Genomic DNA, 20,906 nt, shown 5'->3' with positions numbered 1-20,906 from the left:
TTGGGTGGTGCACATCTGTGTAGCCAGACCCTGGAGGCTGACAGCTGCGGTCCACTCCCAGACCGTGTACCTGAGCGTGGCGGCCACTCTGCTCTTCTGCCCAACCCACTCCTGCCTGCAGTGTTGCCGCTGTCACACCAGCCGGTGATTTGATAGGCTTGTCGGGTTGCCATGGTGTTGACTTCTTGCCTCTGAGGAGCTGCCCAATGACTGGAGGTCTGGGATTAAAGCGGGAAGAGGCAGCGGCCACAGCGAATTTCAGCGGCAGCTGCAGCAGCGAGAAACAAGAAGTGAGAGGACGAGGTCTTTGGACTGCGCTCCGCCCGCAGCCAGGGCTGCCGGGGACGGAAGGAGAGGAGGGGCGGGGTGGTGGGGGAGGCTGGAAGGATGACCACTCGAAGCCAGAGGATGCAAGTGAGGGGTTTGAGACGCTCTGAGGAATAACTCCTAAGTAACTGACACGCGTTGAGAGGGAAAATCGTCCGGAATTCGTTATCATTCACACAAGACATGACCCGGGCCGGTAGTGGTGGGACTGGGGTGTTAAAAGGGACTTAAGTGGGTGATACACTGCCCCCTTCAACCCCCACCCTTCAATTGGGAAATGAAGTCATTTGACAAATATAAAGAGGTGCTATCCGGAGAACTTTAAATCAGGATAACTAACTTAATCCTGAGAAGAGAAAGTGCAATTAGACGGCAACCAAGTAAAAGAAAATAGTAGCCCGGGGGATGGGGGGTACGGGAACGATGCTGGCGTGAGAGGTGGGATACAGAGAGTTGCGTGTGTGACGAACACCCCCAGACGGGAACTGTAAACTAGGAAATGAAAGGGAAAGAACCCGCTTCTGTTATAAATTAGGAGGTAGGTGAAGGTTACGCAAAGAAGAAAAGGGAAAGTAAAGCTGTTAAAAGAATAGAATCCCTTGGGAGTTGAACTTGCAACTTCCCCTCTTCCCCCACCGTCCCCCACCTCCCCCCCTGCCCCCCACCTCCCCCCCCCGGCCCCCCGCGGCTCTCCAACCCAAGGGGAGAAGGAGGAGGAGAAAGAGAGTGCATTCTGGTGTGATGAGAACTCTCTGGAATGTCTGGAGGAGAGGATAGGAGTGCGAGGGTAAGAAGACCCGGGTGCTAAATTAAAACGGCAGGAGAGAGAAACGGGGGAGGGGCGGGGGAGGTAGGGAATATTCGGCGATTCACCGGAGGGACGAAGAGATGCAGAAGAGAGAGATGCCAGGAGAAGGAAAAAGAAGTGCAGAAGTTCAGACCTGTAGCGTAAAGGCACTCCTAGAGTCAGTAAGAGAGCAGGCGGAAAAAGGTGTGTGCAGCGGCAGGAGGGCGTGGGAAGGCCCCCTCTGTCAACCAGAGGCAGCAATCGCCAGGACTGAGGCAGAAAGGACAGAGAGTTGCACAGACTCGGGCAGTGGCGCGAGCACCGCGGGGCAGCACCCGCGAGCTGGGACCAGGTGCCGCGCCGCCAGCACTCGGCTCGGGGCGACGCGGGGACTTCTCTGGCAGGAAGAAGAGCTGCTCGCTCAGTATGCCGGAGTCACGATTCACCGCAAGTCCCAAACCCACGTCTCACTAACTACTTTACAGCCACTTTCATTGATTTTCTTTAACAAATAAACATAATACCCGTTACAGCAACACTTCCTCTTGCTGCAGCCAGAATGCCAGAAGCTCTGATAGTTGCATTACTCCGGACAGCAGTTCTCCTAGCTCTAAATGAACTGTTTTCCTTCACTTAAAGGATCAGATGTGTGTAATGACCTTCAGGTTTGGGGCGTCCAGTCCTCTCCCCCCACCCTCCTCTATAGTTTGGGAATCACGTTTTAGTATGAGTAGAAGACAGGTTCAGATACAAGTTTCCAGATCTGGTAGAGCTCACTGACATTTGCATATTAATCTTTGCTAATAAAAAGTAACTCAATTTGGAAGGGAAACGCCGGTAAAGAAATTGATTCCTTTGCAACTGCAAGGAGATTAACGCTAGTCCGACAGCCACACCTAAACTACTCCCCTTGAGCTGTCTCTTAAAAATATTTCCTTTTAAAATAAAGAAAGTATTTATTTTAAAGTAGCCCCCCTCCAAGAGTGGTTTCTGCTCGAGGTTCTTCCATACATGTCAAAGGGTTGTTGAATTATTCATTATTGTAATTACTATCATCATTGTCATTATCCCTTTCCATGTGGAAATAATTTTATTATCGTAATTTGATATCTGAAGAATTTCCTGTTAGTCGTTTGATAATCATTTTTTTCTGCTGAAAAGAAAAGTTTTGTTTATAAATGAGATAGAGAAAATGTTTTAAATGCTTTGATGTTTGCTATAGATTTCCGTTTATCTAATCGATCGGAATGCCAATAAAATCGATTAAAGGTTTAGTGTTTTACAAACAACCATTTTGTGCTTTTTGATTTTACGTTCAGAATGATTTTAATAAAGCTAATGTTCTCCTTTAACAAACCCTTTAAAAAACCCAAACCTTTATCGTTTTTCTTTTATTATCAGAAATTGCCACTTAAAGTTCTTCTAATAGGAAAATTTTAAAAAATACAAGCAATGGCCGCAATGGTTTAAATTCCAACCTCTTGTTGTTCAAGGTATTTAAATAAAACCCCTTAAAATCTTGGTGAATTATATGCGATCATTCAGTGATTGCGGAATATTAAATTAAACTTAGATAAATCCGCATTGAAGGAGGCAGCACCCAATCCTGAATTTATTTCCCATTTTCTCTAACAGCATCACTGCGCTCCTCTCTTTGCAATGACAATGTGCCAAATCTGGGCATTTTGAAAACATTTTCCATATGCTTTAACAGGGGACTGATAGACAAAGAAGAAAAGGAGATGATCTTTTTGCTCTGAGGTATATTTTCTTTAACCTTTTTCTGTTAGACTTTTACCGATAATTATTTTAAAGTAAAACTTGGAAAATCATTTAATGTGTTTTTTTTGCTTTCACCTTTTTTCCCTTTCTTGTAGTTTATTCCTAAAGTGGAATTTTGATTACAATATAATGTAAAGTTATCATTTCTATACCTTGACAAACAACATTTCTTTCAAAATCTTTGATTCATCTAGTTTGCTAGCTGCCTTTTGTAATTAAAGATGGATTTAATTATACATTTTATAACTTAGATCAGATGGGCTGTTTGTTTGCTGTAGGATTTAATGGTGCTTTTGTCTAATATTTAGGGATGTTTCCATACAGAGGTGGGTGGTGGCTTTTCTTTAGCTATAAAGATCTGGACCTTTTTTTTTTTTTTGCCTTAGAAATGTGGATGTTTGGATAACTGTAATGTCTTGTTTTAAAACAATTCTGTTTGGTGGCTGTAGTTAATATATTGTCTATACTGCATTTCACTGACTAAATGTAGATGTTTCAGGTTTAAAAAGATCACAACTGTATCTTCTATTCAGTGAAATCACAGTTATATTCTTTTTTTCCCTTGCTTGTCTGTCTTTTTCCATCTTCATCGTTGTCTGTTAGAGCTCTTCCCCAGACCGAACGTAAAATTTCGTTGGCTACTCTTGCTGGAAATATCTCCTTGTATTTTGAGAAGGGTGTGTTTGTGACCCTGGATGGTGTGAGTGTGCAAGTGTGTGGGATGGGGGGGGGCAGTGGTGGTCAGGAGTTCTCATTCATTTGCATAAGAGCTATAGCAGTGCTTGTGAAGTTGGTGAAGTGCTATTGTTTGGGAACAGACCTGTCTGATTTTGTTTATAAACACTGGGCTGGTTGCCTAGAGGGAAAGGAGGTCACAGCACTGTCTGAGCCCTGACCTCTGGAAGGCCAGAGGGCGTCTTGACTTTTGTCTTTCCTTTCTCCCCTCGCTTAATTCTTCCCTCAGACCCTCCATAACCCCTCTCCCCTCCCCATACCTTACCTTACCTGTGTCTAACATAATGACCTCCTGTACACGTGAGCGCACACACACACACACACACACACACACACACACACAAAACCGGGTCAGAATCTCCGGGGTGAGGGGAGATAAAACCGATTTACTTCAAAGTTAAAGCAAATACTGGACTTAAGTATAGAAAGGGAGACATATACGGGAATATGGAAATACAGAGATAGAACCCAGGAGTAGGAGGGGTCATTTTTATGTTAAAAAAAAAAAAAAAAAAGAAGGCTATAGGGAAGAACCAGGTTGGGGGAGGGGAGAGAATCAGTGAAGGAGGGATTTACTGCCCACAAATATTACACACACATACTCACACACACACACTCACAATGCTTTTCCTCTTTAAATGTCATTTTATCTAGTTTACTCTCACCATCAAAGAGAGTGTCCATTCTGAATGTTAGTTCAAATTCTCTTTCCTCCCTTTTGTGAATTCTCAAGGAAAAATACTTTTTTTCATGGTAATGAGAAGTGGCTTTCCCACACAATTTCTTCAGTTATTCCACTGGAAATATAATGTTCGTGACACTTTCCCCAATATGCCTTGCACTTTCCGATTCACTGTCAACTTCACTATCTCCCCGTTACGTATATACCACCTCCCCGCCAACACACACACACCTCTTCACTCAAACAAAATGACAGACATTGGTATCAGGTTTAAGTGTGTCTTGGAAAGAAGTTGCTGAGTTAAACAAAAATGTTAGTTAACAGACTGCCTTTGTTAAATAGCCCCTGGGTGGAGAAGACCCAACAAAAAGAGGGAAGGAGGAGGGGGGCTGAGGATCTGAAAGTGTCTGTGGTGATATAAAGAGTTCCTAACGCTGAAATCACTTGTAATACCTCGTTTCAAACTGAGCTCATCTATAGACCCCGTAAGCGCGGTCAAAAGACTGGGAACCTTTTCCCCTTGGGCTGGGGCTGGTCTGGGACTGGAAGACTTAAGGAAGAGGGAGGTGGGGTATTTATTAGAGACTTGGCCAGAGCAGGGCGGGGGAAGTGGGGAATAGACAGCTAAAGACTCTTCAAACCGATGGGAAAGCCCAGAGTGTCCGCCGCAGAGATTTGGGAAATAAAATACGCCGAGAAAGTGGAAATTACCTTTTGTCTCCATGTTAATTACTCCTTGCTGCCAACACTCCACACCCAACCACCTGGTAGCCCTCTTGGGTGCTCCCTCAGCTCGGCACCCGGGGTCAGGGTCCGAGTGCTCAGCCTGGGGCTGGGCTCGCCGGGGGCAGCCCTGGGGAAGTGCAGAAGAGGGTCTGGGCAAAGTTCTAGGTGCGGCAGGCAAACCTCGGCTCGTTTCACTTTGGAATCAAAAGTAGCCCAGCGTTCTGTGAGGGCGGCGGCGGGTTCGCGCAGAGTTTAGGGACAGCGGGATGATGGGGGTGGGGGTGCAGGGTCAAAGGTGGACGGCCAGGAGTCCGCAGGGACTCGAGCGGAGCAGCTGGGTTTCCCGGAGCCGGGGGCCGAGGACGAGGGCGCCGGGGGCAGCGGCCCAGCCGGGTCGAGCCTGGCGGAACGCGCCCGCGCCCCGGAGCAGCCCGCGGGCTGGGCTCGAGCTCGCCCGCCTTGCCGCGCCCCTGCCCGCGGTGCCGCGCTCCGCGCCTCCGGGCCCACCCCTCGCAGACCTGCGGCCGCGGCTCCCAGCTCCCCTCCGCGCTCTCCAAGGCCGAGCCCTGGAGGAAACTCTTGACTCTGTGCTAGTTCCTCTCTGCCCCTTCCCTTCAGCCCATTAACCCCCGACCCTCACCCCAGCCTGTCTTCTTAGGAAAGAGGTGAAAGAGGACCAGGAAGAGATGATTCAAAAGAAACACACACACACACACACACACACACACACACACACACGGAGGGGGAATACTCCTAGCAGAAGAGATTGCAAAAGTGGGCGCCCCTCTTACAAATCCTTCTTCCTTTTGTTTTCTTACTTAGATTTCAATAACCAGCCCCCCCCCCCCGCCAACGCGCGCGCGCGCGCACACACACACACACACACACCAGCTGTATTTTTCAATACAGAAGGGATGCGGGCACAGAAGAGAAATAGCCACCAAATTTTTAAAAATGCTTTTCCTTATTTGACGTTTGGTGTTTTGACATTAATGACGTTAATATTATTGATGGTGTTTCGGGCGGGGGGAGGCAAAAGAAATAAAGGAGAACTTGAAAACGAAATGATCATCATTTCCCTATTCTTCCATGCCAGAAATAGACCCCTTTCTTCACCTGAGCCTGAAACAGACTTATTGTTCTCAGGTGTTTCCTTCATCATAGGCATTTACCCGTCTGAAATCTCAGGAAATGGTTTTTCCATCAGTGAGCTTGTACATGGAACCCTCTCCCGCGAAGGGCTTGATCTTTTCTGATTTGAACCTGAAAGTTTCCCTGCCTTCATTTCCCCTTAGCCTCTTTAAAATCCCCCACCCTCTTCCCCATACACGCACCTCAAATAGTTTTTAAAGCCAGAATTTTTGCTCTCTGGGGTGTTTTTCGATAAACAGTAACGCTACATAAACACCTTCTTCACTTGTAAGTTGCAGAGAATTTAAATTTTACTCTCCTGGGTATGTAGATTTCCTAAGGCACATGGATAAACCCCACTGAGGCGCAATCAGACACCCACTAGCAGACTCCTGAGAGAGTTGCCATGTAAAGGTGGGGCTGTAAACAAAGTAACTCCGAAATTTTAGGAAGCCATCCACTCTGGGCAGATTTCTTCCGAAACAAGTTTGAAATGGAAGGAAGTCTTTGGAGAAGTAGATAGTTTTCCTTCTGTTAACGTTTAGTAGTACTGGTTTCTAACACACTAGTACATGTACCGACTCTAGATTCCTAAGGTGGTAGATTTTTTTTTCTCTCTTTCTCTCTTAATAAAGACCATATCTAGGGTTTAGTCTCCACTCCAAGCCTCTGCACTTTCATTGTAACCTTAACCAGCTGCTGTAGGCAACCAGCTTTCCTGATCTGGGCCTAAGTCTGAGCTTTTGACGCCTGTGCTTTTATCCTCCCAGGTGTTTTGTTTGGTTTTTTAAATCCCATTTGCATCAGTCTTAGGATTTTCCAAATGTTCCCTGATAACACAAGGTTTCGGGCCCAGAAAGATGCATGTTTGCAGGCTCTGTTGTTTCTAGTGCTTGCGCAATAAACCTTTCAGTTGGTATTTCCTAGATTTGGTGCTTAAGGCCTAAGACAAGGTTTTGAAGCAGATCCTGGCCATCCAGAACTTCAAAGGCCTGTCAGCTCCAAAGGAGCTGATGCCTCACCTGTCCAGGAAGCTGGCCATTGCAAGTATTTCCTGTTCTTTGCTTGTTTGATTTGTTACTCTCACCTTCTCTCTAGAATTCCTATTTTTGAAATATTGCATAGATGGTATCTACTTGTAACCTGTGGTGTGGCGGTGTATCGAGATGCTATCTTTGAGTAGCAACGGATATATATAGAGAGAGATATATATTCCATATTCAGTAGGGGGTATTTAAAAGTATGTCTATTCCTAGTTTTAGTTAATTATCTTTTAATGAAAGTGTCACTCATATTCACATCTGTAATATTGGAAAGAGATAATTAGATTTTCAAATGAGAATCAGCCACCTTAAATTTTGCACCAGAAAATACCAAGTATATTTCATTCTAATGAGATCTGTAGTGGGGTTTTAAAATTCATCATAATGTGCTTCAAGAAAGATAATTCAACAGACTCACAAGATGAAAGGTTTTCTTCCTAAGTCTTCTTAAAGCTATTACATTGAACTTATGCAATTCTGATAAAATATTCAAAAATATTACATAAAGGCTAGCATCAAGACCCTCATGAACACCCTTGCAACCAGCACTTATCCTCATTTGAAAGTTTACTTTGACTAAACTAACCCCTTCCATCTTCCATGCCCTGGGTTTTCTCTCCTACATGTTGCCAGCGAAAGATAAAGTGTTTAAATTGAGTGTCTACGGATCCTGGGTGCAATCCCGCCTTTTGAAATAGGCAGGGCAGAGCTGTGTTTGCACACAGCCAGGCACCCTTTATTTACATATATCTGCATATTTGCTCAGGACCCTGCATTTCGCCATTAAAGTGCTTTCCTGGACGTAGCAGAAGTAACTCAGCAGAGAAAACCTTTCCAGTGCCCTCACTCTCCTATTGCTGCTTAAAGCTCCCTAGTAAACACATCTCTGGTCCAATAATAATTACTTTGCCTCATTAAAATGAGAAAAAAAAATTTTTTTTTCGGAGTGTTTAAAGGGCACGGCTTGGGAGGTATTTGTGTTTTATTTTCTCCCCCTCCTTCCTGAGTGTGTGTGTGTGTGTGTGTGTGTGTGTGTGTGTCTAATGAAGTTTGGGAGTCGCGCGCACAGGGGCGCGTGGGGTGCGAGCCCCGGAGGTCCCCAGTCCCTGCCCTCTCCGTGGTCGCCGCGTCCCGGGCTCCCGCCGCAGCGCTCCGAGCTTCGGAAGCCGCGAGGCTCTGGGGCTGCTCCGAGTCCGGGCTGCGCGTCATTTGCAGTCTGGGGAATGTTGATCACCTCACTAATTACACCTCTCTCTCCCCCCCGCTCCCTCTCCCTCTCCCTCGCTCTCCTCTCTCATTCCCAGAGTGCATATCGGGAATAGACACACAAAGACATGCGCACTCAACTTAATCAGCCATTTTTTTTAAACAGGGCTAAAACGATAATAATTAGCAGAATAAAGACATATCGGATTTTCATTTCCTTTCCTCCTTTTCCCAACCCCTTCACAACCAAACAGCGAGACCGCGGTCGGCACATGCTTTAACTCCTCCCGGATCCCCGAGGACCGCTCCATGCCCCCCACTTTCTGCTCCAGCGTTTTGATTTTCACCCAATAAAGTTCGAGGATTATTTTTTTATTTTATTTTTTTTTAATGAACCCTCTCGTTTTACTTGGATGTGATCAGCTGTAAGTAAAATAAAAGCAAAACAAAAAAGAGGCGAAGATCGAGTAGGAACTGCAGGGGAAATGGAAAGTAAGTTTTTTCTTTAACTTTTATTGAGTAGTTTGTGTTAAATTTAGGTCGAGTATCGATTATCTTTCCAGCCTGATCTTGCACAATCTTTGATATTTCGCTCCCTCTCTCTCCCTCTCCGCCTCTCTCCCTCTCTGCCCCCGGCTCGCTCGCTCTCGCTCGCTCTCGCTCACATCCCCTCAGCCCGACCATCTCTTCCGCTCTGCCCCCCTTTGCTATCTCTTCCCCCCCCCTCTTTTTTTTTGGCTCCAGGATTTGCTCCGCGGAGGGAGGGAGGGGGCACTGAAGGATCTGATTTTCCACTTTCTTGCGGGGAGCGGGGGGGCGGGATGCGTTTTTCGGGATTTAACTTTTGGATTAAGTGGCGGATCATCCACGTTTGGCCGAGCAGTTTTCTCTCCTTTTGCCTGTCTTTTCGGGTTCTGTCTCCACTGCGAGCCCGGGGCTTTCTCGAGGCGCGGGGAAGCTGTCAGCTCCGCGTCGGCGCGGACATTGCCGGCGGGGTGGGGGGGGGAGGCGCACCCCCGCGCCCGGGTCGGGATGCCCCCTTCCTTCGCACCCCTCCTCCGAAAGTTTGGAAGGTGATCGGTGGGGGCTCGGAGCCCATCTCTCCCTGTTCCCCTGCCCTCCCGTTCAGCCTCGATTTTCTCCTCCTCTCATCATCCACCGTTCCCTGGCTCAAGTTCCGCGAAGGGCGCTCGGTGCGCGGAGGCCGGGTGCTCAAGTGCGCCCTAGGGCAGGGGGTTCCGAGAGGCTGGGGCGAGTGCCGGGGCTGCAGGTAGACGCCTGCCCGCCTGAGCGCGAGGCGGCGCGGACCCGGGCGCCGGAGGACGCCGGGCAGTTCCGTTAGGAGGCAGGATCGCCGGGCCTCGGGGCCGGGGACCCGCGAGGCGGCCGCAGCTCTCTCCCGGCGCTTTCGCCCCGGTTGTGCCTTAGACCGGAGGACAGCTGCCCGAGGCCGGGAGTCAAGAATCTGGGGTTGTTTTTTTTTTTTTTTTTTTTTGGCAAAGGGCAAAGGGTGTGTGTATGTGTGTGTGTGTGTGTGTGTGTTTATGGTTGGGAGAGCTGTGGCCGGTTGTGAGAACTGATTTATTCCCCGGTACCCCCGCCCCTCACGCCCCCCGAAAGGGGTTCCAGGTCTACAAACGAACTTCACCTTCTTCGCCTCTCCGGGCATCAAGTGCGCCTTCCGGCCCGGAGCAGCTAAAGGAAGAGGGGCTGGAATGCGTCGGGTCTCGCCTTCCTTCTACTTCTATCTCGTTCCCCCCTCCCTCCCAGGCTTTCTGCTCTTTTCGATCGGAAAAATAATAATAATAAAATTTCTCCTGGAATTGGATAAAGTTTCTCTGCCGATACCCAAGTTCCAGAGGAATCCCCACCCTGTCCCCCTCCCCCCCGCCACCCCCGCCCCAGCCCCGAGGACGGTGCACTGGTTTGTATTTCTTTTGTTACCTGCGATCCGGGCGGGGGGCTCCTTTCGGCCGCTCGGGCTGGGGTCCGGCCCAGAGCGGAGGCTCGGGCGGGCGCCTTTGGCCGCGACTCCTCGCTACCGCGCGGTTGTGGTGAGGTCTTAGCTACCGTTCGGTGAGACACCCTCCTTGTAGGTACCAGAGGTTCAGATCGCGAACACGGATCTCCCCCCCCCCCCCCTCAACCACACACACACCCCGACCCCTGCACACACACAGACACAGACACACACACTCACACTCAACACACTCACAGACACACATATTCTCCCTACTTCCCCCCACCTCCAGCCCCCACCTCGCCTTTCCCCTCCCCCCTTCCAAAAAAAGCACACACACACAACAACAACAGCCCCCCCAAACCAAACAAAAACCCAAAGACAAGTTCACTGGCGGAAGATGGTGGATTGACACTGACTCAGACAGAGGCAGGTTCACCAGGAAATCTGGCGGTCCCGATTTCTGACAGTTGCATTTCCTCTCCTTGAGTCCTCCCCCCCCCTTTTTTTTTTTTTATTAACTCTGTTCCATGTTTAATCAAGGATCATGTAGATGGCAAAAGGAGAGACAGAGAGAAGGGAGAGAGGAAGAGAGAGGAGAGAGAGACAAGAGACAGAAGGAGGGCTTTTTTTTTTTTTTTTTTTTTTTATTGTGTTCTCCTGGATTTTCAGTGGCTTGATCCCTATAAACGTGGAGTGGTTAAAGCTCATATGTAGTATTATATTTTTAGTTGGGTGGATGGATGGAAGAGTCAGGGAGAGGCTGCGGCTGCCGCTGCCTTTTCGGGTGTTGCTTAGATTAAGGCTGAGACTTGGCTGCGATTGGGACGCGACAGTGACACGGGCATCGATCGCTTCCATTGAGAGCAATGCAAAAACACAGCCCGGGTATGTAACACTCTCGGTGCCATCAACACTTGTTTTACTTTATATTTACTGGCAAAACTGACAGAGCAAGCTCAGACTTTCTCTCTTTCTTTCTCCCCCACCCCCCCTCTTTTCTCTTTTCTAACTGAAGAATACAAACAATTGGGTCTAGAAGTTGTTGGAAAGGATGCTTTAAATACAACAGAAAGGAGAGATTGGGATTATTTCACTATCTCTGTGACTGATTGTGTTTTAGAGTTTTTCTTCTCTACAGAGGAGCATGTTAAAGAAAAGGAAGGTTTTCTTTTTTCTTTCCTCTTCTTGAAAAAAAAAAAAATCCTTGAGGGAATATTTGATAGTTTTCAACCTTTGCGGTTTCAATCAGCAGGAAGGCACACAAAAATAAAAGATGGCTAGCCAGCTGTTTTAACCTCTTGCACCTGGCTTCAGTGTGGGGATCATAAGGTTTATACAAGTTAGTTGTTTTTTTTTTTTGAAAAAAAGATTCTAATATTTATGGCATAAACTGGAAAGAGAGTATCACTGTGTATTTATTCAGTAGCTGGTTGCTTTTGGATTTAAAAAGTAAACTCATATTTAAGTGTTTTCATTTTTATGGCAATGAAGATAGAGTCAATGAAATATGGGGGAAATACCATAAATCTGAAAAGTGAAATGTACCTAAGGAACAAAGAAAGGTCAGGTAAACCAGCTGTGTAAGTCAAAGCAATAGTACCAATTGTAGAGTAAGCAGGGAGAGTGGACTCCAGGTCTAGGAAGTGAAAGTTGCCACTTAAAGTTAAAAATGAAGGAAACATGTTCAGCCTTATTGTAATCTTTTGCAGTTTTTAGCAGATGAGTCCAGATCTGCTCATTAATTTTGAGCTAGTTGGATTATTTTAAAAGATGCTGCACCAGCAAAGGAAAACATAAAGGAGGCTGAGAAAATCGCTGTTTAATATTGCAGAATTTACTGCTTCCATTCTGACCATGAGCCTAAATTTACACAATGAAATTTGATTATCTCTAATAACAATATTAGATCCTGCACTGGATGGATGAGAATTGAGGTGGTTTTGTTGATTGCAAGGGTTTAATGTTGCATTTCAGAATCTGATGTGGTTTGGCCTCCCTTCCATTAACTGGAAAACCCCTGAGGTTTTACAATTATTTCTTAAAGATAATACATTTAAGATTGCATTGGTAGGCTGAAGAAAAGTCATAAAGGCAAGAAGGGAAGCCCTTAATAACTCTTGAGATTCAGACATGTTCAGCAGTTAGATTGGCTCTGACTTCACCAAGGGTCGACAATGTGTCATTTCCACGAAGCCAAATTGCCCTCTGCCTATATGATATTAATGTGCAAATCAATATTTCAGGGATTAAATTTCCCTTCTTCATTTTTTATGGTTTCTACCTCAATAAGTCTCAAGTCTATTAGAAGAGGCTGGATGATTTAAAATCTTTCACTGCAGAATGGCTTGTCGTCGTAGCCTTGTTTCACTAGACCATTTTAGGAATTTTGTTATAAAGACTAAGGGCATCCTAAGTAAGTTGCTAGGCAATGTAGAGGCAGGCTCCATAGCCTAAAGTCCTTGTTCAATTAAGAGCTAAGAAGTATTGGAAATATAATATATATGTTTATGTACTATATGTGTATATGCACACATACATTCTGCTGCTTTAAAAATATTATGTTAATCACCTATTGATTAATTTCAAAATCAATTGAAGTTCCTTTCTTATTAGTGACTTGTTCAGCATTCTTGAAGACTGTGTTAATTTTCTTAAAGAGTGTACATGGATTAGCTTGGTTGTGAAGGTCTTCGGGAGGGATTTTCATCTAGCAATATTTTCCCTAAGAAATATTTCTAGAAACCATTGTTGTGAGAGTAATAACCAAGTATTGTCATCTATCGTTGTCATGGCTATCATGGCATTTTGGGGCTGAGAGATTTAGCTGCTATCTGTTGAAAGAGGCCTTCTTCCATTCACTTAATATTAGTTCCTAACACTTAGTAGGCTTGATGTTTCTTTTAACCCTCTTGGAGAAGCACTACTATAAAAGAAAATATGTGATTTGATGAGAAATAATACAAAGCAGTAATTTGGGAGGTCAGAATAAAAGATTGTGACTTTATCACATAATCTTGGGAAGGCCTACTGTCTATCATTTGGTGGTGTTTTATAGTCTAAAACCATCTGGACCAAGTTCCGCACAGCTGCACGAATTTCATATGTGATAGAACATTTTTTCCATTCAGTGTGAAATGTTCCTTCCTAAAACACGTACACCAGACTCGCTTAATTTAGTCTGTTAAAAGAAATGCACATGAAAAAGGACAAAAGGCTCTTTAATCTCTGCAAGCTGTTTGTTTTTCTTCAAGATTCCTGTCTGTTTGGGTTTGAAAAGTCATGTTTATTGAGGAGATGATTCTGAGGTGTGACATTAAAATAATATATGATTTTTGGACTGGTGGCCACGCTCCTGCTTCATTTGCAGAACTACTTTTTATGCCTGTCAAAACACAGAGTTAATCTATCCTTATTTACAATTAATCTCAATAAAATTAATCTTAACTATGCTTTATTCAGTGGCTTAAAATATCTAATTATATTCAATTAACTGCTGTCATAGTAATTAACATTGCTTAATTGCCTCTGCATATATTTATGTAAAGCTCATTAGGTGCTGCTGGCTCCTTTTTCCTTTTCTACTTGCTATTTTTGCTGTTGTCAAATCATTTTCATCTCCCAGTGTTCAACAATGTCAGTGACAGCAAATGCTTCCTTCACGTTTTTCTTGAAATGAGTGTTATTACTTACCTATGAGTAGATACTAGTTATGAGTCTCTAAAGATGAATCCACTCCCCTCACCCCCAACCCTTCAGTCACTGTTCCCTTATCCCTGGTCCCTAGCACACTCACAAAATATTTTCTGTCATTGTTGCTAGAAATATGAGAAGCCAGGTTAAGCTTTGTGTTTATAAATGAGGAGCCTTTCTGTGTCTGCCTAGGGGCTGTACCCATAGGCAGAGTTGTGTTTTTTTTTTTTTTTTCTTCCCTCTAAAACCTTTCTAAGGGTTAAAGACTTGGCCAAGGTTCAAACTGAAAATCACCCAGGGAAAGTGCATGTGAATATGTACAAGTTTCATGTAATTAGTGCTTAATTATATTAACATATGCAAATTGTCAACTTAGAAGCTTGTTGAGCTGGCAAAGATCAGCTAGGCACAATTGCTGTATTGTTCTGAAACAATAATGGATTTCAAGTTGGATTGTGGAAACACATAACTAGCTATCTAATTTAACTCATACCATGGTGAAATTTCATTAGTCTCCATGGAGACTGGTTTAATTGTGCTGACTAATGTTCTGGGCTGCAGAATGTCCTAAAAAGAAAGCGTTGTTTGCCTAATCCACCTTACAATGACACTTGTTTGTACATGTTTCCCTTGTGTGAGAATTTGCATATGCAAATAAATAGTTTCTCTGCTCCATTTGTCATGGCTGTTCATTACCCATGAAGAGGACATTGTTACTAGGCTGTGACTGAGTCTCCCAAGACAGGCTAGTGTCAACCAGTCCAGCTACATTCTTTCATAATTTGTTTCTGATTAATAGACCAGAGTGAGTCTCCCTGTCTTTGGGCATCTGCAATGGGAAGGTCAGTTCTGTCACAGAAAAGAGTTTCTGCAGTAACTGAAGGACTTTTTCTTCTTGTGATTCTTCCCCTTTTCCCGCTCATTGGTTCACATAATCATATTTAAAATAACGTATTCTTACTCTAAGAATGCCTCTACTAATAATCTCTAGTTTCCTAAAGCAAAAAGATAGGAAAAGAAAGGAAATTCTGTTATTGGAATATTAATCCTGTTTTTGACAGAAAGGTAAACTGATATAATTGCTTTTCAGTTGAAGGAATGGGGGTTTATACAAGTGTGAAAGCATCGGAAAAGGATTAGCATTTTTTTGCATAATGAAAAGCTCTGTTGAATAGGGTTCTGAATGGCTGACTGAATGACCGAGATGAAAAGAAGATGAAAATGCAAGCTCCTCTTTCTTTATGCCTATGCTCTGCTCGCTCTAAAGTTATGTTTGTCCAAGACTAGAAAAAACAAGCAGGGGCTCAGATTTCAGCAACTTTATAAGATGCCCTGAGTTTTCATCATCACTGGGAAGTAATATGTATGACAATAGTGTAGCTAGAGAATGATAAACAGAGGTTTGTATATAGAAGAGTTTTCAGAAACATATTAGGCTAGCCAAATATTGACTATTGGGTATCAAGAATTCCCAGCACTTTGCTGGCAAAAAGGTATTTCAGAAGAGGCCAGCAATATGGTGTGCATATCTCATTTAGTTACTTCTGCCCCTTCCCTCCACCTATCTGCTGTAAATAGTTGTTTCAGCTGGTAGAACACTTCACTTGGGAAAGAGTTGTGTGTTCTGATTTTTTGGCAATGTTGTGTTTTAAGTGGCCTGTCAGCTTTGGGGGCTGAGGTGGGCTGGTAGACCAGGATACAGAGTTATTGTCTTAGGATTTAATTCATCTTCATGTTGCTTTGTAGGTGTATCATGTATTTCATTTTGAGGTAAGTCTTTTCTAATGTGTCTAAGTACTCTTGGAAATATTTGCAGTAGGGTTTTCCCTTGTTACTAGTTAGGGCTGTAACTGGTTATCAGTTGACAACGTAATCAGGGCTCTTAATGATGTTTCTTCAACCATAATTAGGGCAGCTAAAATACTGTAAGTGTTAAGACACTTTCAAAGGTGGGAATTGGCTCTTTTGTACATATGTAAATCAACTGCAGTGTGAATAATTATTTATATATATACATTATAAACAAACTCTTTCCGGTTTGGGGGTCACCACAAATGAGCTATTGAAGGCTGCCCCAGAGTAGGATTGAAAGAGTCAGCCAGATATTAAGTTAAATTGTTTTGTTACTAGATTGTAGAACTTCTATTTGCCTCATCACTTTAACGGTTCAGTTGCTGAGGTACTATTAAGATGGTTACATGGAAACTTGGGAAATCAGAAGTGTTTTCACGTAAATTAAAGTATAAGGGTTGCCTCTTGAGTACAAAACATTGTAAGGGAAAAGTGTTTGATCTCTGTTATATAAAGTCACCAAAATTCTTTACTAGAGCCCTTTAAAAAATTTGTCAAGAAATTCTGGATTGTTTCAGAAACTTTTATGGTTAACTTTATGGATATGCTTGCAAAAAGTCTTAAAAGAACAAAAAAATCCACATGGAGGCTATTCTTTTACATGCAGCAGGGCTTATTAAGGTATTTCCATAAGAAAAATGTGTTAATTTAAAAAATAAATTCATTTATATTTTAAGACATTGTTAACCAAGCACCATGTGTTGTAACTGGCAGCTTTCCAGTCACCATGAAGTGGATCACACATGGGTTAATAGTAGCTTATGTGATGTCTGCATTCTTAGGAAATGGGCAAAAACCCAGGGTATTCTGATATCAAGATTTTTAGGAATCAGACAGAAAGCAGAATATATGTTTATATGTGAACAGATGATCACATGTGAGAACTAGAAGTGCACAGTTTCTCTTGGCACTTGTTTTACTTATCCTGATGATATAACCAAGATCTTAGTGCACTCACAGTCTTTGATGGCTAAGGACAAAATGGTCTTTTAATGAGGGCTCAATGGCATTATTTTCTTGCATACGAATTGTTCCCCGTGTGATCTTGGGGGATTTGATGTTCTGTTAATTCCCTAGTTTCAGAGGTTCACAAGTTGCCTTGAAAGTTTGATATGGTTTCATGTTTGACATACAATCCTCAGTTCAGGAATGGCCGCTCCCCACTTCTCCTTACACTTTTCAAGGCTTGTAAGTGAAATAAAATATTTGCCATTTGGAGGCACTTTTGAACGTATGCACACAACTTAAAAATGGCTCTGATACTAAAGTCGTATTTGGCAAGCCGCTTATCTCTGATATAATTAGATACTTTAACATTCTAGAGATTGAGAAAATAAACAAATATAATTTAAGAATCTGGGCAGCTTGACTTAGTTAATATGTCATAACGCCCTGAGTAGGTGTTTTAGTCATTCAGGCCAGGGGTTCACACACTATCATCATATATTTAGATGATTGATCAGTTCTAATGTTTGCTTGTCCTGGGGAGGCGACAGTGCACAGTTGATAATTTTTGAATGGTATGCATTATAGCACGCACCTCTAGGATGAAGTTTATAGGTTCCATTGTGTCCTAGCTGTAAAAACAGAAAGCATTCTTCAAGCATTTACTCAGATCTAAATCATTTTAACCAGGGAAAATTGACTTTTGGGTTAAAATATGCATTTTATAACTGTCCATAAAATTCTTTTCCTTCACTGTAAAGAAGAAAGGAAATCCATAGCTTCAACAATGTTAAAATGCAAAAACATATGAGCTGGTGTATGCCACCTGGTTGTATTGTTAATAACAAAACAAAACTTTCTAAGAAGGAAGCCCATAAAGAATCGTAAAATTTGCCTGATTGGAAGGATAAATTGAAGAGGCCCAATCGTTTCCCAAAGTACCTTCATTAAACTTGAAAGGCTTTATTAATGTAGATTTTCTACAGTATAGTTCATAGTACTTTTCTCCCATACATTTAGGAATAAAGCAATTCATATGTAAAATTTCCTGGGCCCAGAAATGAACCGAGAGTGAGTCATCCTTTTTGGTTTAATAGATACAAACTAGGAGTATAGACATCACATGCACGCACGCACACACACACACACACACACACACACACACGTCTATGCCCCTTTTGCATGTTAATGTGTCTCATTCCTCTTTAGATGTGTTTATAGGCATAGCCTGAGCATTTCCCTCTGTAGACTAAATTTCTTTCATTTTCTAAGAACTGGCCAAGAGGATCGCAACAGAAAAGAGCATGTAGGATATAAGACAACTGGAAAGTATCAAAGGGCTAATTCCTGGGAACTGCCTTAGAATTCTTCAATTCAATCAGCTCATTTTAAAATATGAGATGTTAAACTCTGGAGAAGTAATTGTTGAGTCAGCCAACAAGGCAGGAACATGTCAGGAGAACTCAGCAGTCCCCCGCTTAGGACTAATGGTCACTCAACTATATAGGCTACTTAAAAAGGGGTTTGTTCTGTGAATGAAGGCAAAGCTGGTGAAAATGGGGAAGAGAAGAAAAGGAAAATGGGCCATGGTAATCCAACAGTGTTGCTGTCTCCTCTGAGAGACTGAATTCTCTCTTACTGAAAGGAGACCAGTAGAATCTGGAGGGCCTCTAACCAGTGTGACTGGAAGCATATTTTTGCATGATGTAGGAGGTTAGGCTGGGTACTTTGAATGGGCAAGATGAGTCTATGATTCATAAAAATACTGATGATCTCAGTGACTTAAAGTGTGTTCTTAATAACCATGAACACGGTGTGAAGAAGAAAGAGGTTTCTCTTTTGTGGAGGGAAAGTAAATGAAGACAATGCTGTGATGTTTTAGAAGCAGCATAGTGTACAGAAAGAATGACACTTAGTTTAAAACCAGACATTCTTTTGATTGTTTACTTTGGATTCCTTTTTCCTTTTTAAATGAGACTGTTTATTTTAACTTAAATCTTAGATATTTTAAAATCTACTCCATTTTTTGACAACTCTGTGACCAATAGAGGTCTTTTTAGATCTATAAGACCCTTGGGTTAAATTCTTGTTATAGATGACCTTATCTAAGTCATTTAATCTTTTTGAGCCTCAGATACCTCATTTGTATTTCATAGTTGCTGGAGAGCTTACCTAAAACTAATGTGTTGTGAACATAAAAGGAAGTGAATGTATACAGGGCTGACACCTTATACTTCCCTTTTATTATTTTCAATAGTTGGTTTTACTATATGCTCTCCTGAAGGGTATTTGATACAGCAAATCTACATAGACCTTTTGAGTAGAGACCCCCCCCACCTTTTTTTTGGTTAAAAAAATTATTTATTTTAATTGGAAGATAATTATAATATTGTGATGGCTTTTACCATACATAAACATGAATCAGCCATAGGTATACATGTGTCCCCACAGGGAGGGAGATAGAAATTAAGCAAGGAGGATGCCTAAGGGGTAGGGCCAAAGGGTGGTCTCCTTCTTATGTTTTCTCATTGGCGGATACCTTGATATCTAGGTGGCTATTCCTCCACCTTATTATCTGCTCCTCCTTTGTCACAAGTTGCTTTGGTTCTGAGGGGCTTCTAGATGTTTTCAATGCATTTCTGGGGTCTTTTTATAAGAAGCAAATTAGAATAGAAATAGTGTTTAAATAATTCAAACCTTAGTCTATCTGCAGGAACTCAAGATTCCAGACTGTCCATTATATACAATAATAGAAGAGACTACAAAGCTTATTTCAGAATTGAAGTTGACCCTTCCTATTTGTAAGTCTTTGAATTAAAGGCTTTTCCAAAGCTACATTAGGTGTCATAGAATCCCTTTCTATATACTTGATGTTATGATATTTTGATGTGCCATGAAAGAAGAATAAATGCTGTTTACCTGGCACCATGCTGACCAAAATTTATACCGACCTAGAGAAAAGATCCAGTTATTAATAACCCAGGGATATTACAAAACCCTTAAATTTTCTTGTAGGGATTTTATAGCCAAGTTATGAGTCTTCTCTTGGCTTATCTCGTGAAGAAGATCACAGTCCTTTATCTTTCCATAGGAATGAATTACTCAGAGGAGGACTACCCACGTTCAAAGATGATAAGATTCATGATAAGGTTTAATAAATTTATAAACACAATTTTCCACCCTCAACTAAAATATATTTCTCTTATCGTTTTTCTTTTTGATTTTTAAATTCATAATAATTTCCCACTGTGATACATGTAAGATACACACTTAAATTATTGTTTATATTTTTATGAGAAATATAAGTGTATTTTGGATAACAATTTTCCAGATCTGAGTTTGAAATTTGCTTGACGTTTACAAATAGTTAACAATCTTTGCTCAAGTTTTTCTTAAAGGTGTATGTCTTGCCTGTGTTCTGCTTATTTAGAAGTGGCCCTGGACTTGACAGTTCATTTGAAACACATTTATTTAAGGCTAAGCATTGATTGAATACTGATAGAGTAAGGATATATTTCATTGGAAGAAAATAATTAGCATCTTAGCATTTTTCAGAATGTGCTTGTTTAAGTTTCTTCTCAAATAAATTTCAGCCTTCATGAGGGCAGCACTCATATCTGTATAGTCACTGTATTCACCGTGATGGACACTACTGGCAAATTCTTGGTAAATATCTTCAATAATACACGAAAAAAATAGATGAGTGTTAATAACAAACATAAATAGAATACTTCAGTTTACTATACTACTGGAATCTGCCTCTCCTCTTGAAATCTAGTTGTTGGAAAAAAAAAAGTTCAACCTTAAAAACATCTGGGTCTGTCTCGGAAAATTCCATAGGGAAAACTATCTTCCAGCATAATCTAAGTGGGTTTTTATATTAGAACCATAGATTGTTGCAGTCAGAAGGCATACAGAACAATCCCCTTGTTTAACCCATAATGAAACTGCAGCTCAGAGAAGTTTCTGGGAACCATCACACAACTACAGGGCACAGCCAATGAGAATCCAATGTGTGTGTAAGTGTGTGTGCATTCC

The 20,906-nt window shown here is 42.6% G+C and overlaps 1 protein-coding gene and 1 long non-coding RNA gene across 8 annotated transcripts in view; one reads left to right on the top strand and one right to left on the bottom strand.

The window, feature by feature from the left end:
• Positions 1 to 10,883, bottom strand: part of LOC147359330 (uncharacterized) — a 40,417-nt gene extending 29,534 nt beyond the window's left edge. The window contains exon 1 of the long non-coding RNA XR_015140249.1: positions 10,364 to 10,883. This is a non-coding gene — a long non-coding RNA (uncharacterized LOC147359330). The remainder of the gene's footprint in view (positions 1 to 10,363) is intronic.
• ZFHX4 (zinc finger homeobox 4) overlaps positions 7,075 to 20,906 on the top strand; it is a 206,379-nt gene continuing 192,547 nt past the window's right edge. For 4 of the 7 annotated variants that reach the window (XM_086335440.1, XM_086335438.1, XM_086335437.1 and 1 more), the window contains exon 1: positions 7,676 to 8,911. The gene's annotated coding sequence lies outside the window, so the exon portion shown is untranslated. Of the gene's footprint in view, positions 7,218 to 7,675; positions 8,912 to 11,004; positions 11,268 to 20,906 lie in introns of those variants that run through there. The other 3 variants (XM_086335434.1, XM_086335435.1, XM_086335436.1) reach the window with 3 other exon arrangements.

Source organism: Bos grunniens, chromosome 14 (assembly GCF_055505025.1).
Source record: "Bos grunniens cultivar Pamir isolate PY7600 chromosome 14, Bosgru_T2T1.0, whole genome shotgun sequence".
Classification (NCBI taxonomy): domain Eukaryota; kingdom Metazoa; phylum Chordata; class Mammalia; order Artiodactyla; family Bovidae; genus Bos; species Bos grunniens.
Note: the sequence above shows the minus strand (reverse complement) of the source record. Positions and strands in the feature narration are given on the sequence as shown.